The sequence below is a fragment of the Equus asinus genome, unplaced genomic scaffold (assembly GCF_041296235.1).
Source record: "Equus asinus isolate D_3611 breed Donkey unplaced genomic scaffold, EquAss-T2T_v2 contig_193, whole genome shotgun sequence".
Taxonomy (NCBI): domain Eukaryota; kingdom Metazoa; phylum Chordata; class Mammalia; order Perissodactyla; family Equidae; genus Equus; species Equus asinus.
In genome coordinates, this window is record NW_027224842.1 from 2,159,321 (window position 1) to 2,182,574 (window position 23,254).

Consider the following 23,254-nt stretch of genomic DNA (forward strand, 5'->3'; position numbering starts at 1 on the left):
GATTGCAGCTGTGTGGGGCTGGCACCAGGCATGGGGGTATCCAGTTGTTCCAGGCTTTGGAAGGATGGGCCAATCCCCTATGTGGCTGTTTGAGAAGCACAGGCCTTCTGCCTCTGATAAGCCCCATGGCCCACAGGTCCACATCCACCCTCAACACAGTCCTGGCCCTGTGGACACTTCCCAACTCCCTGGAACAGACCCAGTCATTCCACTTTAGAGCCACCCACACACTCCACCAGTGCCCCACACTCTCCACCCACTTCTCATGCATGCCCTTCCCCACAGAGGCAGGGCCACTTGCCTGCCTGCAGAGGATGCATTTACAGAGTCTATGCAGGCTTAAAAGTTGCTTGAGGGCTTGCTGTGGGTGAGGCCAGTCTCTAGGGTGGGCTGTCTGCCCTGGCTGAGCTGGATTTATTCTACACTCTAGTGGGTGGGGCAGACTCTGAGCTAACAGGCCAGGGGAAGAACTCCAAGGGCATCTGCCAGCATCTGTGTCAGCACACCTGTACTAGGTCACGATAAAGGCTGCTGCCAATGTCTCAGTCCCTGAAGAGGTCTTACATCTCACTGAGATGCACCCAGAGCCTATCAGGTGAGTCTCTTTTTACCAAAGGACCTTGCACCTTTCTTTCTGGTAATTTTAGGTTGCTTTCCAAAACAGGGAAGTTTGTGTGTGGGCCTTTTGAGAGCTGGCTTTTTTCTGCTTTTGTCCAATAGCTTTCTAGGGATATTCCTCATTGTAGTTAATAGTCAGCAAAGCCAGGTATTATAACACTCATTTCAGTTGTACTGAGTCTGAAGGATGCTTATAGGGGCAGTGTTCCCCTGGTCAGGTACCCCACTCCTCTGGGGAAGACTGCACACCTTAGGGCTCCTCCCACCCAGTGTGAAGCTTTGCAGCTCACAAAGTTGGCTGTTTTCTCTCCAGACAGGAATTTCTGCCTCAGTCAGGAATGTCTCATGATGCGGGGCTTCCTTTTACCCAGTTTTCAGTTCTTTCTTAGGGGTAATTGCTTCAAACACAGTTGTAACTTCGTTGTGCTCATGGGAAGAGGTGAGTTCAGAGTCCACCTACAACACCATCTCGACACCACTCTCCTCAGGAACACTCTTTCAATAAATGTGAGAGAGAGCCTGAATGAAGGACTAAAACTGCAAAGATTGAAGAGGCAACTGTCAAGATGATTCTCAAGAGGGAGAAGCAAGAGTTTTCCCCACCACCGTACTCTACTCGATGGATGTTATAGATATTGCACAGCTAGAGTGAGAAGTCTTAAATCTCTTCTAGACACAAAACCTTTCACACTTACCAGGAAGCAGAGTTCAGGAGGAGCATTCTTCCAATACATGTGAGACAGAGCCTGAGTGAAGGGCCTGAACTGCAATGTGGGAAAAGACACTTGCTGATGATCCTAAAGAGCTAGAGTTGAGAGCTTTTCTGCACAGTGCACTTTCTTTCAATTGATATTATAGATATTCTCTTCAAATTGTAGAGAAATGTTTAAAAGCCCTTTTAGGAAAATATCAATATGACTCTGAGCAAGAAGAGCTCAGCAAGAATTTTCCTTCATCACACGTGAGAGCCTGTGTGTAGCCTGAATGGCAATGTATTAAAAGTCACTTATCAAGAAGATCCAAAAGATCTACAAGCAGGACCTTTTCCTCACTGTATACCCTCTTTGAATGACGTTACAGATAACCTGTCCTGGCTGTAGTGAAGACTTTTCAATCTCCCCATGGAAGAAACCCCTTCACAATATGGGCAGCTGAGTTCAGCAGGAACATGTTTCATGCAATGGAAGAGAGAATCCGAGCGAAGGCTCAGGACTGCAGTGTGTGAGAAGGCACTTAGAAGGACGATCCTAACCAGCTACAAGCCAGAGATTTTCTGCACAGTGTACTTTCCTTGAATGGATGCTATAGATACTCTCTCACAGCTGTGATAAAATGTTAAAAAGCTCTCCTAGGAGAGGGTCACCTCCAGCTCCTGTCAAGGTGAGCTCAGCAATAGTTTTCCTTCATCACATGAGAGTGAGAGAATCTGTGTAGACTGAATGGCATGTATGAAAAGTCAATTATGAAGACGATATTAAAGAGCCACAAGCCAGAGATTTTTCTACACAGTGTAACCTCATTGAATGAAAGTTACAGATAATCTGTCCCAGCTGAAGTGAAAGCTTTTAAATCTCTCCTTCGAAGCAGCCCCTTCACAGCTATGGGCATCTGAGTTCAGCAGGAAGATGCTTTCATGACCTGGGAGAGAGCCTGAGGGAAGGCGGTGAACTGCAATGTGTGCAAGAGCCCTTACTAGGACCATGCTAAACAGCTACAGGCCAGAGATTTTCCGCACAGTGTACTTTCCTTGAACGGACTTTATAGATATTCTCTCCCAGCTGTAGTGAAAATTTAGGAGCTCTTCCAGGAAAATGTGACTACAAGCACCTGGCAAGCAGAGCTTAGCAATAGTTTCCCTTCATCACATGCGATCAGAGCCTGTGTGTAGACTGAACTGGAGCGTATTAAAAGTCACTTATCAAGAAGATACTAAAGAGGTAGAAGCAGGAGGTTTTCTGTGAACCCTCATTGAATATTTCTTACAGATAATCTGTCCCAGGTATAGTGAAAACTTATAAATCTCTTCCTGGAAGAAGTCCCTTCACAGCTATGGGCAACTGAGTTCAGTAATAAGGTGCTTTCATGACACAGGAGAGAGCCCGAGTGAAGGCGGTGAACTGCAAGCTGTGAAGAGGCACTTTCCAGGATGATCCTAAAGAGCTACAGGCCAGAGATTTTCTGCACAGTGTACTTTGCTTGAATGTGTGTTATAGATAATCTCTCCCAGCTGTAATAAAATCTTAAAGCTCTCCTGGGAAATGTCACATCCTGCTTCTGACAAGGTGGTTTCAGCAATAGTTTTCCTTCCTCACATGGGTATGAGAGCCTGTGACTAGACTGCTTGGCACTGAGTTAAAAGTCACTTATGAAGACAAAATGAAAGAGCCAAAAGTAGAACGTTTTCCAATGTGTGTGCTAGCACTGGGTGAATGTTACAGATGATCTGTCCCAGAGAAAGTGAAAGGTTTTCAGTCTCTCCTTGGAAGATGTCCCTTCACAGCTATGGGGAGCTGAGTACAGCAGGAACAGGCTTTCATGATGTCGTAGAGATCCTGAGTGAAGGCCACGAACTGCAATACGTGAGGCACTTACCTAGATGATCTGAAACAGCCAGAAGCCAGAGCTTTGCTGCACAATGTACTTTGCTTGAACGTGTTATACTTATTTTCTCCCAGCTGTAGTGAAATGCTTAAGTGCTCTCCCGGGAAAATGTCACTTCCAGCTCCTTGCAAGCTGAGCTCAGCAATAGTTTTCCTTCATCACATGCGATCCGAGCCTGTGTGTAGACTGAATGGCTGTCTATTAAAAGTCACTTACAAAGATGATCTGGAAGAGCCACAACTTGAGAGGTCATGTTGGAGGTGTAGGGGGACTTTGAACTCTCCTCCTCCCACGAACAGAACCAAGATACAACTTGAACTGAAAAGTGGATAAAAAGAACCCCTGCTTCATGAGACTTTCCTGACTGAGCCAGAAGAGCCAGAATTTCCTGTCTGAGAGAAAAAAAGCCAACTTCCTGAGCTGCAGAGCTTCACAGCTAGCTAGGAGCAGTCCTAAGGTGTACAGCCTTCCCTGGAGGAGTGGGGGACCTGACGGGGATTGTTACCCCTAAAGCATCCTTTACATTTAGCATAACTGAAAATAGTGTCATAATATCTGATGTTGCTGGCTATTAACTACAACGGGGAATACCACTAGAAAAGTTACTGGACAGAAGAGGCAAAAAAAGCCTGCTTTTAAAGGGCCCACACACAAACTTCCCTGTTTTGGGAAGCAACCTAAATTCAGAAAGAAAGGTATAAAGTCCTTTGGTGAAAAGAGACTCACCTGATAGGCTCTGGGTGCATCTCTGTGAGACGTAAGACCTCTCCAGTGACGGGGACGTTGACAGTAGCCATTATTATGACCTAGTACAGGTGTGCTGACACAGATGTTCCAGATGCCAGTGGAGTTCTTCCCCTGGCCTGTTAGCCCAGAGTCTGCCCCACCCACTAGAGTGTAGAATAAATCCAGCTCAGCCAGGGCAGACAGCCCACCCTAGAGACTGGCCCCACCCAACCGCAAGCCCTAAAGGAACATTTTGGCCTGCATAGACTGTGTGCCTGGATCTTCTGCAGTCATGTGAGTTGGTCCACCTCTGCAGGGTAGGGTGGGCATGAGGAGTGGGTGAAGTGTGTGCGGCATTGGTTGAGTGTGTGTGGGCCTCTGCAGTGGGGAAACTGGATCTGCTCCAGGTGATCTGGATGTGTATATGTGCCAGCACTGTCTTGAAAGTGGGTGTGGACATGTGGGCTGTGGGGCTTATCAAGATAGAAGACCTGTACTTCTCAAACAGCCACATAGTGGATTGGCACCGCCTTCCAAGGCCTGAAACAATTGGGTAGTCCTGTGCCTGGGGCCAGGCCCACTCAGCTGCAATCCTGACAGAGCTGACATCAGCGTTGCAAGCAAGAGGACTGCAGCAGTTTTAAACACCTGAGCCTCACAACTGGCCACACTGGGCATCTACCCACTTAACAGAAAACTGCAACAGGAGTGCGCTATTACATCTTGCATCCAACTGTGCTGGGGGCTCCTCAACCCTGGTAAACAGATTGAAGGGTCCATACCAGCCACATGCAGCTAAGCATTACAACCAGCTGGCCAGGGGGACAGGCTAGGCTCCCTGGGCACCTGCAGCAAAAGCAACTCTACCACCACAACAGAAATACACATGTAGCCTACAAGGTTCACACCTGGAACATTTGGAACTGGTGACAAGAGGGAAGCACACTGCTGGGCCTGAAAATGTGTCTCCTACATAAAGCCACTTCTCCAAGATCTTGAGACATAGCTGACCCACCTGATACTTAGCTATATATGCTAAGAAAGAGGCAAAATGAGGAAGCAAAGGAGTACATTCTGATCAAGGGAACAAGGCAAAACCCTAGAAAAAGTACTAAATGAAACAGAAATAAACAATCTACCTGACAAAGACTTTAAGCAAAAAGTCATAAGGATGCTCACTGATCTTGGGAGAAGAATGGATGAATACAGTGAGAATATCAACAAAGAATTGGAAAATATATAAAAAGAATGAATCAGAAATGAAGAATACAATACTGGAAGCAAAAAATTCAGTAGAGGAACTCAATAGTAGAGTAGGTGATACAGAAGAACGGATCAGCGAGCTGGACCAAAGAATAGAGGAAATCACCCAAGCTGAACAGATGACAGAAAAAAGAATAGAGGAAATCACCCAAGCTGAACAGATGACAGAAAAAAGAATAGAGGAAATCACCCAAGCTGAACAGATGACAGAAAAAAGAATAGAGGAAATCACCCAAGCTGAACAGATGACAGAAAAAAGAATAGAGGAAATCACCCAAGCTGAACAGATGACAGAAAAAAAGAATTAAAAAGAACAAGAACGGTCTAAGGGACCTCTGGGACAACATCAAGTGCACTAACATCCATATTATAGGTGTCCCAGAAGGAGAAGAGAGAGACAAAGGGACAGAGAATCTATTTGAAGAAACGATAGCTGAATACTTTCCTAACCTAAGGAAGGAAACAGACATCCATGTATGGGAAGCACAGAGATCACCAAACAAGATAAACCCAAACAGGCCCACACGAAGACACATAATTAAAATGTCCAAAGTTAAAGAGACAGAGAGAATCCTAAAAGCCACAAGAGAAAGGCAACAAATGACATACAAAGGAAACTCCATAAGGTTATCAGCTGACTTTTCAGCAGAAAGCTTACAAGATAGAAAGGAACGGCATGATGTATTTTCTGCCCCCTCCCACTCACCATTTGATTGTTAATTTGCTCTTTTCATCCTGGCTATGTAATGCCTAATACCCCTTTGTGACTTGTAGCTCTAATATAGTATTGAATTCTCTCATTTTAAAACTTGCTTCTCCCATCTCCTTTTATACAGAACAGAAACTGCTGTCCTGAAAGCATGAACTAAAGGGATTAGAATTATTCTGGAGGTCAGGTAAAATCTTCCCTGAAGACATGACCAGACAACACAGCTCTCCAGAGGAGATCACAGGGGATGTGATGGAGAGGGAGCAGAGGTGTGGGTGAGAGAGCAGGGTTGTCAAGGACCCTCCTTTATTTTGGGCACACACAACCAAAAGGACAAATGTCATTCACTCCAATGTGGAACAGTTCAGTTCCATGATGGAGAGAAATGAATAAGAGCTCCAGGGCCTGCTATGTGAGCTTACATTCTAGTTGAGGGAGGGAGACCATGACAAAGCAAGGGATCAATACACAAATAAGGATGGATCAGATAGCCGCTGTGCTGAGCTGTGAAGGGACAGCAATTGGTGACATGGTAACTTTAGACCTCTCTGAGGTGCCCTAACTGAAATCTTCATAGCAAGAATAATCAGTCAGGCCAAGATCAGGAAAAATGTCCCAAGGTAGAGAAAGAACTGAATCAATGGCACTAAGTCAGGATAGGGACATTGCGTGTGTATTAATCAGAGTTCTCTTGAGAAACAGAACCAGTAGGAAATATACATAGGAAGAGGATGTCAGAGAAAGAGACTATAAGAAATTGGCTCACATTGTGTGACCAAGACAGGAGAAGACAGCCGGACAGAGAGAAGGACTTCCCGCTTGCTCAGCCTTGTTGTTCTGTTCTGATCTTCAATTGATTGGATGAGGCCCACTCACATTAGGGAGGGCAATCTACTCTTCTCAATACCAGTTCAGATGTTAATCTCATCCCAAAATATCCTCATAGTCACACCCAGAATAATGTTCACCCAAATGGGGCACCCTGTGGCCCAATCAAGTTGACGCATAAAGTTAACTGTTGCAACATGTTCCACAAGAGTGAATGAAGCTTATAAGGAATGGGGAAGATGCTACCAAATGAGGTCAGTGAGGAAGAAAAGAAAGATTCCCACCCCAATAGGCCTTGGAAGTGAGCACAAGTTTATAAGTGCTTTGAAATTCCACGGAGAGTTTTACACTAACATTTTCCATCTTTTTATCCCTGCGGCACAGTTGATAATATCTTCAAATCTGGCTTCCAGTTCACTAATTCTTTTGTATGTGCTTAGCCCACTAGCTGAGTTTATAATTTCAGTGATGTGTCAATTCTACAAGTTTCATTTGGTTCTTTTCAATTGTACCTTTTTGGTAATCTTTCATCTTGATGTCAATACAGTCTTTTGAAAATGAGACAGTAAATATATAGATTTTGTCATTTTCAATTTTCAATCTTGAGGATCTGCTTTGTTTTTCCTTTTGTTGTTCTCATCTTTTATTAACATATTGACCGGCTTTGGATTGTTTCCTTAAATGTTTTTTCAATAGAAAAAACTTGTTTTAAAGTACATTCCTGTAGAATAAATTTTATATGTTTTCTGTTAGACATCTTCAAATTTGGTACACGTAAACTAACATTTTTAGTCCACAAAGGTAGTGTTAATTCTAACCTAAAACTAGAGTGAGTTTGTTATATGGGAAGTGGGAGACAGTTGGGTTTTATTTTGTTCCTTTTGGTGAATAAAAATGGTAAAGGAAGAATTCCTTATCCTCCTTCTCTGGATCGAGATTTTTCTGGCTCATCCACTGGGTTCCTGACTTCATGCAAGAAAGGTCTGATCCTTTCTCCACATTGGTCTATTTCCTGCCTTGTGGACACAGCCTGTAAAATGCCTGCCTCTCACCCACAGAATAGGAGAAAATATTTGTAAATCACATATATGATAAGGAATTAATATCCAGAATATATAGAGAACTACTAAAACCCAACAGCAACAACAAAAGGTTAAAAATTGGCAGAAAACTTAAATAGGCTTTTCTCCAAAGAAGATATACAAATGGCCAATAAGCACATGAAAAGATGTTCAACAGTTACTAATCCTTAAGGGAATATAAATCAAAATCACAATGAGTTACTACTTCCTTAGGATGACTACTGTGCAAAAAACAGAAAACAAGTGTTGGCAAGGTTGTGGAGAAATTGGAACCCTTGCGCACTGCTGGTGGGTATACGAAAAGGTGCAGCTACTGTGGAAAACAATGTAGTGGTTCCTCAAAAAGTTAAACATAGAACTCTCATATGATCCGGCAACCCCACTTCTGGAGATCCATCCCATCTCTCTCTCTATCTATCTATCTACATATAAAGAATTGAAAGCAGGGACTCGAATAGAGTTTTGTACACCAATGTTCACAGCCCCATTATTCACAATAGCCAAAAGATTGAAACAACCCGTGTTCATTGATGGATGAATGGATAAATAAAATACTGTATATACTGTGAAACAGAATAAAGGAAACCTCATTTGAAATGATATTGGGAGGCCAGAAGGGGCAGCCCTCATGTGCTACCACTTGATATCAATTACAAGAAGAATCATCAGTTACAGACCCCAACAGGAAAAGATGTCCATTGCATTCCCAACAAGAAATTGACTACCCCAGCAACTCAGCCAATGAGTTGAGAAATCATCACTGTGAACTCTTGCTTTCCACCAATGGACTTTTGTTCAAATCAAACCCTCCCAAATCACTCCTCTTTCTCTATAAAATAGCATTCCTCTCCTTTGTGTGCTGGACTTGCCTATGGCTTTTGCTTGTCCTGAATTGTAATTCCTCTGCTATTCCTGAATAACCGCCTTTTTTATTTTCTTAAATCAACAGTACATAAAATGGAATATTATCCAGTCTTAAAAAGAAAGGAAATTCTGATACATGCTAAAACATGGATGAACCTTGAAGACATTATGTTAAGTGAAAGAAGCCAGACACAAAAGGACAAATACTGCTTGATTCCATTAATATGAGGTACCTAGAATAGTCAAATTCACAGAGACAGAAAGTAGAACAGTAGTTACCAGAGGCTGGGGGAGGAGGGAATGGAGAGTCAGTGTTTAATTGATACAGAGTTTCAGTTTGAGGGGTGAAAGTTCTAGAGATGGATGGTGGTGATGATTGCACAACAAGGTGAATGTATATAATGCCACTGAACTGTATACTTAAATGTGGTGAATTTTATGTTATGTATATTTTACCACACACACAAAATGCCTGCCTCTCAGCTTCCATAGACCAGAATTGCTCCCAAGACCCAGAGTCAATTCTGAAATATATTTCTGGATTCACACTGTCTCCTAATTTCTGGCTTCTCTGGATTTTCTTTGCTTGTATCATCAGAGTAGTAAATTAATTTTTTTTCTGTATCATCACTTAGGAAAATACAATAGGAAATATCTCAGAAGAAATCTAGTCCCTCTTATTGCCAGAAACAAAAGTCCATTTGCATGAGTTTAAAAGGGTAGGTGAAATAGTTATACTGATGTTTTTAAACAATTGTGCCACCCGTTGAGGACAGTAGATGTACAAGAGTGGAAGCAGAGAGGTCAGAAGATGTCTTTGCAGTTTTTTAGGGAGATATGACAGTCCCTGGGACTAGCCTGGCAGTGTTGGCATTAGAGGGACGTGGTCATTTTGCAGATTTAGTAGGTGAGATATATTGAGTAGATGTGGTGGACGAGGGAGATAGAAGAACCATGGATACTATCTGTATTTTCATGGATTGTGGTACCATCTACTGAGATGAAAATTACCGGAGAGAAGTAAGTTGGGCATGGGAGGAATCTTGAGTTGTTTTTCTCAGATTACATTGGAAACACATATTTGACCTCCTTGGAGACGATGAAATGGTTAGTTGGATGGGTCTGCAGCTCCAAAGCTGGAGATGTGGATTTGGACATCATTAGCACATAGCTAATGCACACAGCCAACCGTCTGACTGGGTGAGGTGAGCTAGACCAAGTATGGAGACAGAGAAAGAAGGGGTCTAGGTCAGAGCCCTGAGTAACTCCAAAGCTTAGAGGAGCCAGAAAGTGCCACTAGTTTCTTTCCCAGATGCACTCCCAAGCACAAACACTGATCCTTCAGATCAGTTTTATAAGCACATGCATATCCTTAAAATTTTTTTGACTTTTGATTGCGTGATTAACATTTGTGTACAGAACTTACTCTGCAGCTTATTTTTTTTGACTCAATAGTATGTCTTGTAGATCTTAACACACATATTCTTGTACCAATACAATAATAATCTTAGAATATTTTTTCATAACTTGTATTGCAGGACCCTCTTATTTTTGTTCACTCCAAGAATTCTTTGTTCTCCTTGCTCTTTCACTCTTCCATATGTAGTTTAGTATTAGCTGGCGAAGAGTCAGGAAAAGTGCTTTTTTTGGGAATTGCATTCAACTAACATTAATTTAGAAACAATTCACACTCACAATAACATTCTCTTCCTAGTTACCTAGGAATAGTACTCATTTTATTTTGTACTATTTTATACACTTTTTTGTTGTTTCGTAGTTTTTTCTCCCACAAATCTGACATGTTTCTCATTCAGCTTCTTCTTGGATCTTTTATATGATTGGTTCCTATTGATAGGGTTCAGGGCAGGCTGCTCCAAGATGTGCCACACCGGTATGTGGACTATTTCAAGCTGAATGTCCCTCTGTGCCAGGAAGAACCATTGCTGGTTGTCGTGTCCCATGTTGGAGGTAAAGTACCTAGTGGTTGGAAACTATTTAGGCCACATTTGAGTACCAAAGAAGGTTAGGAGGGGGAACTCTGAGGCATTTCTCATCTGAAGTCTATGTTTCTCCAAGGTCATAGGTATTGGAGTTCATCTCAAAGTGCTGAGATAACATCACCTTATTGGGCAGGTAATTTTTACAGAGGTTTGACAGGCAAAGGGTACAGAACTTCACAACAGGTTTACAGAGCAAGATGAAGAGCAACACTATAAGCCTAGTTCTCAGGATAGTTCTAAACCAGAGCCCAAACAGGAAGGCAGTCAGCTGAACAGATCAAAGGACAATGGGCTAAGTGAAATTAATGGTAGCCAATGTGCTTTCTCTGTAATCTTATGTAATTGGGTTTCTACGTCCCCAGAGGCATTTATCCAAGTGAACAGGAGGTGTTCACCAGAGCACAGACATCTTCTTGCTTAGCAAGTAGATAATCAAGGGCTATATGATTATCCAAAACTACCTCAGCCAATGAGTTAAGCAACCTTTGCTGAGCTGAAATTGCTTTGGCTGTGGAATCAGCCAGTTCTGCTAGTGTCAAGGAGAGATTTCTGGTCATTTTTTCTCTGGCACTCACTCTGATCCATGGGAAGAAAGCTCTGCCCACGGAGGCAAACCCAGAGTCATGTAGACCTCCTGGAAGTTCTCATTTAAAGGAACTATGGAGATTCAATGGGAGAGACCAATGAGAGCCCTCTGATTCATTATGCAGAGAGAACAGGACAGTGAATATGGCCAGGGCACACTGTCCTTGTATTCTCCAGCTGCTGTCAAAGCAACAAGTTGTCCAAGCATAAAGGCCTTTACTGAAACCTCCACAGATAACATAAATCAGGGAGTGTAAATAAGGTCCCAGCACAAATGATATCATCTACAGACTCATTCACCAACATAGAGGAATTAGCATTGTATAACCAAGGCTCAGATAGTATGTTGTTAGATACTGAAAGGTTGCCTAAATACATGGGCATGTTAAGAAATATGCAAATGATTCAACTTACATTGATGGTCCCACAAAATTTTTCATACAAATATTCAAAACATCTTGTTTTCTCCTCCCAAGGATGGATTAAAGTAAAGCAAGGACAAGTTTAGGCGAGCATAGCATCCTGACTTGGCAAAATGGACCAGCAGAGCAATTTAGACAAACAGCAGCATCTGGAATCTCAGTGAAAATACTTATAGGGTGAACTAAGGGGTCATTACTGTCTTGAACAGACAGAGGTTTTTGATGGTAAACCCAAAAATCAGAGAAGTTTCCCTCTTTTGAAAGGAATTGGGAAACGTGAACAAGGGCATTGTCCTTCCAGGAAAGGGAAGGAGAAAATAAATAAGAAACAGCAGTGGGATGCGGGTATATACGAGTGGTCCGGTCATCTTGGGAAACCTGTCCGCCTCAGATGTCAGCTGCTTCTCTTCCTAGCCACTTTGATTCGGAGATCCCCAGGGTTTGTACAGGACCAGATGTCAGGTGGAGCCTTCTTCGGCTGTGAGATGTGCACCCAAGTCTCAAGTCCCTGAAGTTTGGCTGCCTTCTGGTGGTCAGGATGGCCTGGTATAGTCCCTTCTAAGAGTCTCAAGGGCAGTAAAATTGGGAACATCACTTTGGAGTGTTGTATCCAGACATTTAAGGAAACAGGAAGAATTTAGGATCCAATTTAGCTTAAAGGTATAACAAAACCTTAAAGGCAATTAATAGGGCTAGAATTTAATATCTATACAGGTGAAAACAGAATTTTTTCCTCCACAATTAGCTTGGCTTTTATTAAAGGTAATCAAAGTAAAACTAATTTGTTTGTATTAAACTCCGCCTGATTATTTATATAAATGAAACAAGGATAGTGATTGACCATATAAGCTCTTTTTAAAGATTGCTTTTCTGGAACCTTGTAAGCAAGGTACTATGCTGATTTTTCAAGCAGTTTCTTAAAGCCATCAGTCAGGTCTGAGTCTATGTACATTTTTCTTAAATATAACCTTCTAGTCAAAGCTTTGGCTTGCGCAATGCAACCAATGTTTCTAATTGTGTTTTGTTACAAGGAGAACAGATCTTCACTGAGCCTGTGCAAATACATATATCATCACAAAAAGAATACTTAAAAGTCCCTAAATTCTGGAGGGATCAGGTAGAGAAAAAAAATGTTTCAACCTTGTTGCAAAGATACACTTTACCAAAATGTTGTAAGTTATAGATTGCTTAAAGTAGAGGAGAAAAAGGGGTCGTTTACATCTGGAAAACAAAACGTCAAAGCAATCAGTCTTCCACTCGAGTTCCAGAAATTTCCACCCAGTTCAGAGTTATGATTTTAAAGTTGTCAAAATCTGTGTTCCAGGGTACTTGTCAGTCTTTTTTCAAGAATCTCTTTGAAAATGGAACATATTTGTAGAAGCATCAGCGTAAAACAATAACTGACTGTGACTGACAAAAGACTTACAAAAAGGCAATGGGCAAATACAATTGACAAGGAAATTTGGGTATTTTTTGATGTACATTTTAGATAGTAACTAGAACTGCAGTTAATAACGTTATAATAGGACATATCAGATTTTTAGGAATTATATACAATTTCTACAACACATTAGTAACGTTCACCCATACAATAAACCTAAAAAGATTTATTATTGCTTATTTGGCCATGTTTCTCATGTAATTTGATATATCAAATAAGCCTAATTAGTGTAATATGTCTCTTTTTATAAGGAGAGGGAATAAATCTTTTGAGATGTCCAAGGTGCCACTCAGAAAATCCCAAAATTATATCCAGGTTGAAAAAAACTTCATTTAGAATTTGAATATTTTGGGAAGCTTGTCAAAATAGCAAAAGGTTTGGACGCTTGACCAAATAAGATCACACATCAGTATAAAATAATATTTAAGTATCTATTTGACCAAAGTAACAGAACAGGTTTCAAAGGCAAATAAAAAAGTCACGTGGTGATAAGCAAAACTCAATTTCAACCCTAAGAAGATTGAGTTTTCCTAAGAAAGTAGAGACCTAATTTTAAAAAGCACAAGAAATCATTTTGATAAAACATAAAATCTCTGTTTTGTAGGCATATTACTTAAAGGCAAAGAAGCTTTCCAAATCTGTTATCACGAGTAGACCAATAGCCCAAGAAAACCTTGTCCTTTCCATAGAAAAGAAGGCCAAGTTTTAATTTTGCATCACCTTATTTTAGTATTAAAGCTCATTTTAATAAATTCATTTTAATCTTACCCAGCCTGACCACACATTAAAATTCTTTTCACAAGATTCTTTTCCATAAACCTTCTACAGCTTTCTTTTTACATTTAGATTTTGTCCTATGATTCCCTCTTTCCCATTCCAAAATAACCAGCTTCTTTTTAAGACAAAATTACTTTCTTTTTGCTCAATAAAATGCATTTCCAATCCTTATACCTTCTTTTACCGAAAACACATGCTACTTCCCTTGCATACAGGGGTGTTTCCCTTTTTATTTCTTGTAGCTTTAGTTACATATATTAGAATTCTTAACCCTTAGGGTCCCCAATTCCTGGTAAAAATTAAGAAATAAGAAATTGTGAACTATATTAGCATTTTGTGGCTTAGCAAACCTAAAATACCTTTTATAAATTTCTAGAAACATTGCCCTTTTTTCTGTGGAAAATTTCTCAGCATGGCATAGAACTTGTTCACTAATAGACTCAAATATCTTTAGTTTTCTGCCACAGGAAGCCAAAATGAGATAAACTTATCTTCGGTAATTAATGTTTTGGTATTTTGTTTAGTTTGGAAAATGATTTAGGGATTCGATGAGTAGCCATTATTTAGTTTAACTTAGTATAAACTTTGATCTCATTTACATTTATTTTAATTACTTGCTTTAGCAATCATGCTTGGAGTAGACATTAAACAGCCAACCGTCATCTTGTTACTTTCTTGCTGACAAATTTTGTAGCAGACAGAGACAGCATGAGCCTACATGACTCGTGAACCCAGGCAGAGAGAAAAGTTGCACGTTTGCATTACACCCAACTAATGACTCTGAAGATATGCCTACTTTTTATTTACACCAACAACCTTCAGCCAGCTTTTATTTACTAAAGATTAATTCTAGATCACATAAACTTGAAAAGCATTTGAGTTAGTTTCTTTTATATTTCTGAGATTTAGGAATACTTAATTTATAAGTAGTTAATTTCAAGCCAATTAAATTGAGCTTTTTACAAGTCAATTCTAGTAACATCATTTGGAGGTAGAAAAATATCACATCTCTATAACATGCATACATAGACACATAGACAGACACAAAGAAAGATCTCATAGCTTTCATTTAAAGAACTTTAGACATGTCTCAAAAGAATAATCGGATCCAAGCTGTATTTCTGGCAGATGGACTAAGGTGAAGTTTAGCTGTTCAGAGACGGCTGAAGTCTCTTACTGAAGGTTTTTATTTGCATCATTTTAGAGCTACTTTTGGAGTCATTTTGTCTATCATCAAAAGTCTAGGGTAGTTGATATTTAAACTTTTCCTTCTAGTTTTTATTTGTTCCAGTTAACTTAGAAATAGCAATAAGGAGTTAAGCTTTTGAATCCTCAGAGGTCTGATTTTAAAGGGGCAGGTTTTTGCAGAGAGGAAGAGCGGAAGGTGGCATCTGGGGTGGAGCCTGAGACAAAGGAGTCTGGGAAGACAAGATGGTGCCTGAGACAGAGAAAGGGGGAAGGGAGCAGGAGGCTTAAGAAACCTTTTTGTTTTCCCTCAGCTTTTTAGTTGTTTTGGTGAATTTAGACAAGATGTCTAGTAGTGAGGCAATTTTAGAGCTTTGTGGGTATCCAGTGAAAATACACTTACCATTTGTTTTGCTTCATTTTAGAGCCATGGTCTTCCAATATGATTTTAAGAAAAGCTAGTTTGGGGAGATTGAAAGTTCTCCATGATGGCCATTGCAATTCTGAACTGCTTTTGGTCAGTTCATCCCACTTAGTTAAAAGTGCACATATAGAGGCCCACAGTTCTTAAACATAACCCGGCTGGCATCCCTGAAGGAGGATTTCCCTCAGAACATTTAGATGACTGGGATCCCATTTCCGAAATGTCCTCTGAAAACCCAAGAAAGTCTCTGGAGTCCTAGCCCTGAGCCCTGAAGGAATCTAAAGACAAAAGAGTTGCTGTATTCCCAACCCTGATTCCAAAAGGAACCTGAAAACCAAAGAAACCTCCAGGAAGTCAGCCAGCTTTGAGCAGTCCCACGAGTCCTTCTAGGAGGTGAAGTATCAAACCTGACTGTGATCTGGAGGACCCCACCCTTGGGCCCACAACACTGATGTTCATGCCAAATCCTAGACATGAATGATGCCAGCAGCTCTGTTCATCACTGCTCCAAGCTGGAAACCACACAATGTCCTTCAAAGAGCAAATGGCTAAACATAGGGTTGGGGGTTAGTTGAACAGTGGGTGGAAGTGGAGAGAGGTGTTGGGAGACACATACCAGAGGAGGACTGGGCAGGACCGGGCAATGGATTGTGTGTGATTTGGGGAGATACAGGATGAGGACACACTTCTGGAGTTTGGAAAGAGTGAGGTCACCAGGTGAACAGGGATACAGTCCACTCAGCGGGGAAGCCTGGGGCACGGCCCAGATGACGCTGAACAAACTTTTAGTGTCAGATCATTCTTGGAATGTAATGTTCAGGCAACATCCAAGCCAGAAGATCAACCAGGCAGTTGTATGTCTGATTCTGGGTGGAGATAAATCTGGGGTGCATAAGCACTAAGGTGGTAATGAATGCCTTCAGAATGGATTGGATCACCCAGAGGTTATTTAAAACAATGAAAGCATAGAGATAAAAGATTACGGCCCTGAGTTGAGCATGGGAGCACTTCAATTATTAAAACCCAGGCAGATGAGGCTCTGCTGGCAAACATTCCTGCGGAGGAGCATCCAGAGAGGTAGAAAGAGAAGGAGAAGATTCTGGCATCAGGAGCAGAAACCAGAGTGTCCTCAGAAACAAGGAGGAGCCCATCCCCACTTCTTTGCCCCTGTCCGCCCCAGAGCCAGGCAGGTGCTGGTATCCCAGCCCCTCAGTCTCTCTGCTCCACCCTGACCTGGGGCCAACCAGGGTGGGTGGGACCCCAAGCCTCTAGGTCATTGGCCTCTTCCATATACCAGAGCCCCTGGAGATTCAGTGGGCTGTCCCAACCCTCCAAGACCTGGGGCTGGCAGTCCTGATCTCTGGGCCAGTGCAGTCCTGCTCTGCAGGAGACTCAGGCTGCTTTCCCAAGGGAAGGATATTCCTGTCACATGGCAGGGATGAGCCAAGGGGGCAGCATCCCTTTGCACCTGGACCCCATCTTACAAACTTTGAGTGCCCTCCACTCTGGAGAAACAAGATGACTGATGCTTCAGGCCCCACTGGCCTACTGATATCCACTGCTCTCATGGGAGGCATGAGCTCTCATTAGGTCCAGGGTTACCCAGCAGGCAGGGGAAAGACACACACAACACATACACTCACACACTCCCCAAGGGCCAGTTGGTCCTCCTGCTGGGGCCCAGCAGTGGTGGTAGTAAAAAAAATTTCAGGAGACCATCGCTGCCACTTCTTGGTCCCCTAAGCTGTCACCCCCAGCTGATTCAAGTTTGTTTGTTTGTTTGTTTGTTTGATGTTACCACAAATTGAGAGCTTGGAGCTTCCTAATCTGCCATTGCATTTTATTCTTTCTACTCCACTCCTTCTCCAAAGCACACAATCATAATTAAGAAAACAATATTATGCATATATTGCATTTGGCTTTCAAACTTGAACCAAGGTTAGTAAGAGAGGGAAATTGAGTTGTCTTTGTTAAGAGAATTTTATCTTTTTTTGGTACTGTCAAAATGTTCAAGTATAGTCTATAAAAACTTTAATATGTTCAAAATTGAGAAACATACATAAGTGGTTCCTCATTGCTGTCTCTGGTCCTATCCTCTCCCCCCACCTCCAGGCTGCAACTATTTACTGGGGGGCTTTGGGGAGAAAAGAAAAGAAAAAAAAGAAGATTGGCAACAGATGTTAGCTCAGGTGCCAATCTTAAAAAGAAATATTGATTTAGTTGGTACTTTACAGATTACAAATGCTGTTATATATGTAAACTGTGAAATGAAGAGTTGGTCTTCTCACCACATCCTCACATGGTCTTTCCTCTGTACACTATAGCTTATAAAAACTTTAATATGTTCAAAATTGAGGGACATAAATAAGTGGTTCCTCATCGCTCTCTCTCGTCCTATCCTCTTCCCCCACCTCCAGGCTGCACAGCCTCCACTCCAGCTCTTGTGACACTGGACTCACCTGCTGAAACACCTACCTCCCCACTGGTCTAGGAGCTTCTGCCCTCACTCATCTCTATTGCCTGTGTTCACACATATGTAAGGCCACTGCAGCTACTAACATGGTAAGTGAGGGAATTATTTCTCCACTGAGCCACTGGATGAGAAGAAAAACTTTCCCATCTCTTCTGTGAAGACACAGCCTCAATGGAGACTAGAGCAAGTGAGTGTGAATGCTGGGAAGATTATTTCCACACCCATCCCTCACCTGCTGCACGCCTAACAGGGTGGTGAACATAATGGACACCAATATTTCCCAGGGTGTTTAGAGGATCCAGGCCCGAAGGAGAAACCCGACCACTTGGCAAAAGAGGGATCAATCCAGGAATGAGAGCAAGTCCCTTCTCACCTGTTGTGTCATTGTCAGGAGCTCAGCTGCCACCCGTCCTCCTCTGTGTCTCATCCAGGAACAGTTTGAAAACTAAGCAGATCAAGCTGATGAAAAAGAAGGAAGTCATGAGAATCCAGTCTTTAAAACAAAAGAGAGACCACATAGGTAGGGAGTATCGCTGGATACACCAGGCACGAACCCCTGAACATTCACCTGGGAGTGGCCCCCACCCAGCCCAACCCACAGGAATGCCCTGTGAGTGAAGACCAGCAGGGAGACCCTCTCCCCTCCCAGGGTCAAAAGTAAGAAGGCTTTGGTGACTTCGCACATAGGAAGATAGCAATATCCCTATTTTACAGATAACAAAATGAGCATCGGGGGTGTTATGGGCTGGACTGTGTCCCCCTAACTCACATGTTGAAGTGCCAAGCCCCACTGTGTCTGTATTTAGAGACAGAGTCTTTAAAGAGCTAATGAACATTAAATGAGGTCCTCTGGGTGGGGCCCTAACCATAAGACTGGTGTCCTTGTAAGAAGAGGAAGACACACAGAGGAAAGACCATGTGAGGACGTGGTGAGAAGGCAGCTGTCTGCAAGCCAAGGAGAGAGGTCTCTGGAGAAACCAACCCTGCTGACATCTTGATCAACTTTCAGCCTCCAGAATTGCGAGAAAATACATTTCTGTTATTTAAGCCCAGTTTGTAGTATTTGGTTAAGGCAGCCCTTGCCAAATAATAATAGTTTTAGACTTTAATTAGACCTCCTGTTCATAGTTGTTTAATTTTTAATTCCTAGGATTAAAACCATATCCTAGGAAACCCTCACAATTGTCACATGGGGATTCTTGTCTCCACAGCAGCACACCACTCTGGAATTTATGGGTTAATAATTCTTGGTTAGGTGCACCCGATTGCTTCTCCAACACCACCCCAGCCCTTTAGAGCCCCCACCCTCCCTGCTGTGCCCTGCCACCACTCTCTGGATGCACCTGCCTTCAGTCCCCTTGGCTCCTCCACATGTGGGATTCAGATAACATCAGAAATTCAGCCCTAGCTCTGCTTAACATGGCCTCGGACATGTGGCCAGGCTCCTGTGGTATCTCTTTTTTTTTTTTTTTTTTAGGAAGATTAGCCCTGAGCTAACATCTGCTGCCAATCCTCCTCTTTTTGCTGAGGAAGACTGGCCCTGAGCTAACATCCATGACCACCTTCATCTAGTTAATATGTGGGACACCTCCCACAGCATGGCTTGCCAAGCAGTGCCCTGTCCGCACCCGGGATCCAAACCAGCAAACCCTGGGCTGTCAAAGCAGAATGTGCGAACTTAACCTCTGCGCCACCGGGCCGGCCCCTGTAGTATCTTTTTAGTGGTGAGTGGAACAATCTAAGGACTCATGTCAGTGACTCTCATTACACAAGTCAGGCACTAACCCCTCTCACCCAGGGAAGAAGGAGGAGTGCACACATCACAAGTCTAGTCGTGTCCCACAGTCCCCACAGGGCAGACAGGCGGAGCAAACAGAGAGTGCAGGAGTTTAATTTGGGGGAATTGAGTTGACTCCTGCAGATATCTTAGTGAAATGCTAGCTAGAGTTCCGTCTTAGTCATTAGCATTGGCAGAAACATTCTTCACCTCACAATTTACGTATATACATATATATTTGTAAACTATAAAGTACCACCTAAATCAATATTTTTTTAAAAGATTGGCACTGGAGCTAACATCTGTTGCCAATCTTCTTCTTCTCCCCAAAGCCCCCCAGTATGTAGTTGTATGTTCTAGTGGTGGGTGCCTTTGCTTGTGCTATGTGGGACGCCACCTCAGCATGGCTTGATGAGCAGTGCCATCTCCGTGTCCAGGATCCAAACCGGTGAAATCCTGGGTCACTGAAGTGGAGCACACAAACTTAACCACCTGGCCACGGGGCTGGCCCTAAATCAATATTAATCATTAACTACTGCAAGGTCAAATACTGATAATGTGTCAGGAACAAGGATGGCTTAAAACACTTTGACCCTGGAGGTCCCAAAAAGAGAAAACATTTCTCGTAGCTTTAATTGAAACCCTGCGATGGGGATTTACATGTATTTGCTTCTTTAACCTCTACCATAACCCTGCTAGTTATAGACAAGTTATTCATTTTATAAGTGACATGAGCTAGGTTCAGAAAGCTTGATTAAAATGACAAAATCATGAGGCTAGAAAATGACAGAGCCAGAACTTAAACTTAGCTCTGCCTGTCTCTGAATCTCAAATTCCTAAACCCGGTGGTCTTGAGGGGTGGCCCCCAGACTCTAGCTTTACCTGGATATGTCACCTCTCAGATCAGTGATCAGAGACACCTCTTCTTATCACAGTGCTTCCCAGTGCAGCCTATTTACACAGTCTTCCATGCCCAGGTTCTCCCACCGCAGGGGTCCTCAAGGGTGCTCAACCAACTTCCCCAAATCAGCCGCAACTTTCCTCTGCTTTACATGTCAGTTTCACCACGCAAAAAAGTCTCAGGCCCCTCTGACCTTTCAGCATGGCTGATGACCAAGCCTCAAGCCCACAGGATAATACTATCTCCCCATCCCACAGCTGCATCTGTCATAGCCCCCACTGGGTTTTATAACTGACATTTATCACTTGACCCAGGTGGCTGGGACAGCTGGCCTCCTTTGGACAAAGCAGGCAAGCTGCAGGGTGCTCCTCTCCTACTGCCCCGCATGTATGCACTCACGGAGAGGGCCAGGGGAGGGCCAGTATCAGCTCACAGTCACAGATTTCTCACAAGGTTAGTGCCTTAGGGAATAGGAGAGCATGGCTTTCCTGACTCCAGAGTTGAGGGCAGTACCTGCTGATGGAAGGGCATGCCTGATGAGTTCCCTGTCTGTTCCCTAGGGTGTCTGCCTTGTGTGGTCACACTCCTTTGGCAAGCTGTTCTCGGCCTTGTGACTTGACGAAGTCTTTCCCTCTCTGGGTGTCAAAAGATTCATTTGTGATGAGAGGCAGTGTCTGTCAGAAGAACAAATGAGGCCTGGAATGAACCATCAGGCAGAGGGACAGCTTGACTGACTCTGCGGTCTGTTGCAGGCAAAGAGGGTGAGAAAACCACCACTGCCAAACAATGCAAATGGGCCCTTGGAAAAGTAGAAGGGGATGTGAGGCACAGCTGAGGGAAATGGGGACCACTGCCTTCACTGGCAAATGATCACTGGAAGAGTGTGCCCCACACCATCAGAGCCCTGCTGACCCGATACTCAGCCATCGTGAGGGTCACTGCGAGGCCACAGGCACCAGTCACAAGGCATGTGTAGTTGGAGTGATGGGCTTAAATAAAGGCAAGAGGGCTCCTAAAGGGGTGAGAGTCAGCAGGAACTTTGGGAAAGGTCAGGGACTTGGGGATGGTGTGAGTGGTCCATGACACTCTCCTCAGATTCCCAAGATGCCAGGTGTCTGGATTACAGCCACCTCCACACCCCACCAAAGCAGCCACTGCCACCCCCCCCCCACCCTTCCTCTCACCACTGCCAATAATATCTCAGCATAGGCCCAATAGAGCGGTGAAAGCTGGGTCCCCAGGTCACATCTGTGGCCTCTGAACCAGACCTGGTTTCATGGGGAAGGGGGGCATGAGGCAGGATGAAATCCACTGAGGCATGGGTGGTGAGGATCCCTGAGTCCCATTCCAGTGTATGGTCATGGCAACTGACAATCTCTGGACCACAAGACAGTCCTTCCAAGACCAGGCCAGAGGCAGCCCGTTCCCTGGTCCCAAAACCTGGGGTACCCAGCTCCTCCCAGGGCAACACAGGAAATGATGGAAGGCCTGTCTCACCACTCACATCCTTCTCCCCACCACTGCCGAGACAATCAACCTCCCTCAGGAGGAAGGACATGGTCGGCAAGGACCCGGATGAAGCTGGTGCTACCTCCCATGTCAGGCACATGACATGCACAGGAGCTTCCTCCCAAAACAGGGGCAATGACACCTCCCAGAAAACCTTCAGGACTCAGGGCCCTTTCCTCTGTCCTTGCCCCACTGACAGAGTCTTGGCCCAAATGAGTGGGACAGTCAGCCTCCTTTGGGTATATCAGGCAAGCCCTAGGGTGGTCTCCCTCCGCCCCTCCTCGGTAGACTCAGGGAGTGGGCCAGGAGAGGGCTTCTCTCAGCCCTTCTTGTCAGGTATCTCCCAAGGGGAGCACCCTAGGCAGCAGCAATGCAGGCTTTCCTCAGTCCAGAGTGGAGGGTGGGAACCGCTGATAGGAGAGCATGCCTGTGGGTTTCCCCTTCGTTCCCTGGGTGGCATGCCTGTGCTGCCACACTCCTTTGGCAAGCCTTTCTCAGCCTTCTGACTTGACACAGCCTTTCCAACTCCTGGGGAAGAAAGGTTCATTCGTGATGAGAGGCTGTGTTTTTTCCAGCAATAAGTGAGGATGGGGATGAACCAGCTGGCACAGGGAGAGTCTTGCTGCCCTTCTGGGTCAGATGTGAGCAAACAGGGCTGGAAAATCTCTTCCAAGGAGGCAGCAGTGACCTGAGCGGAACGGGGGAAGGGGATGTGAAACACAGCTGAAGGAAAGCAGGCAAGCCAGAGTGCGCCTCCCCCTGTGCCCTGTGGCTGTGCACTCAGGGAAAGAGCCAGGAGAAGGTGTCTCTCCGCCCTTATTCTAGGATTTCTGGCAAGGGTAGTGCCCCAGGCAGCAGGACATCAGGCTTGTCTGACTCCTGGAGCTGAGGGTGAGTCCTGCTGAGGGAAGAGCTTGCATGGAGGGCTCCTGGTTTGCTCCCTAGGTGGCCTGTCTGCCTTGCCACACTACTGAGCAAGGCATTCTGGGACTTCTGAATAGACAGGGCCTTTCCTCCTCCTGGAGTCAAAGGGTTCATTTGTGATGTGGGGCTGTGATTTTTCTACCAG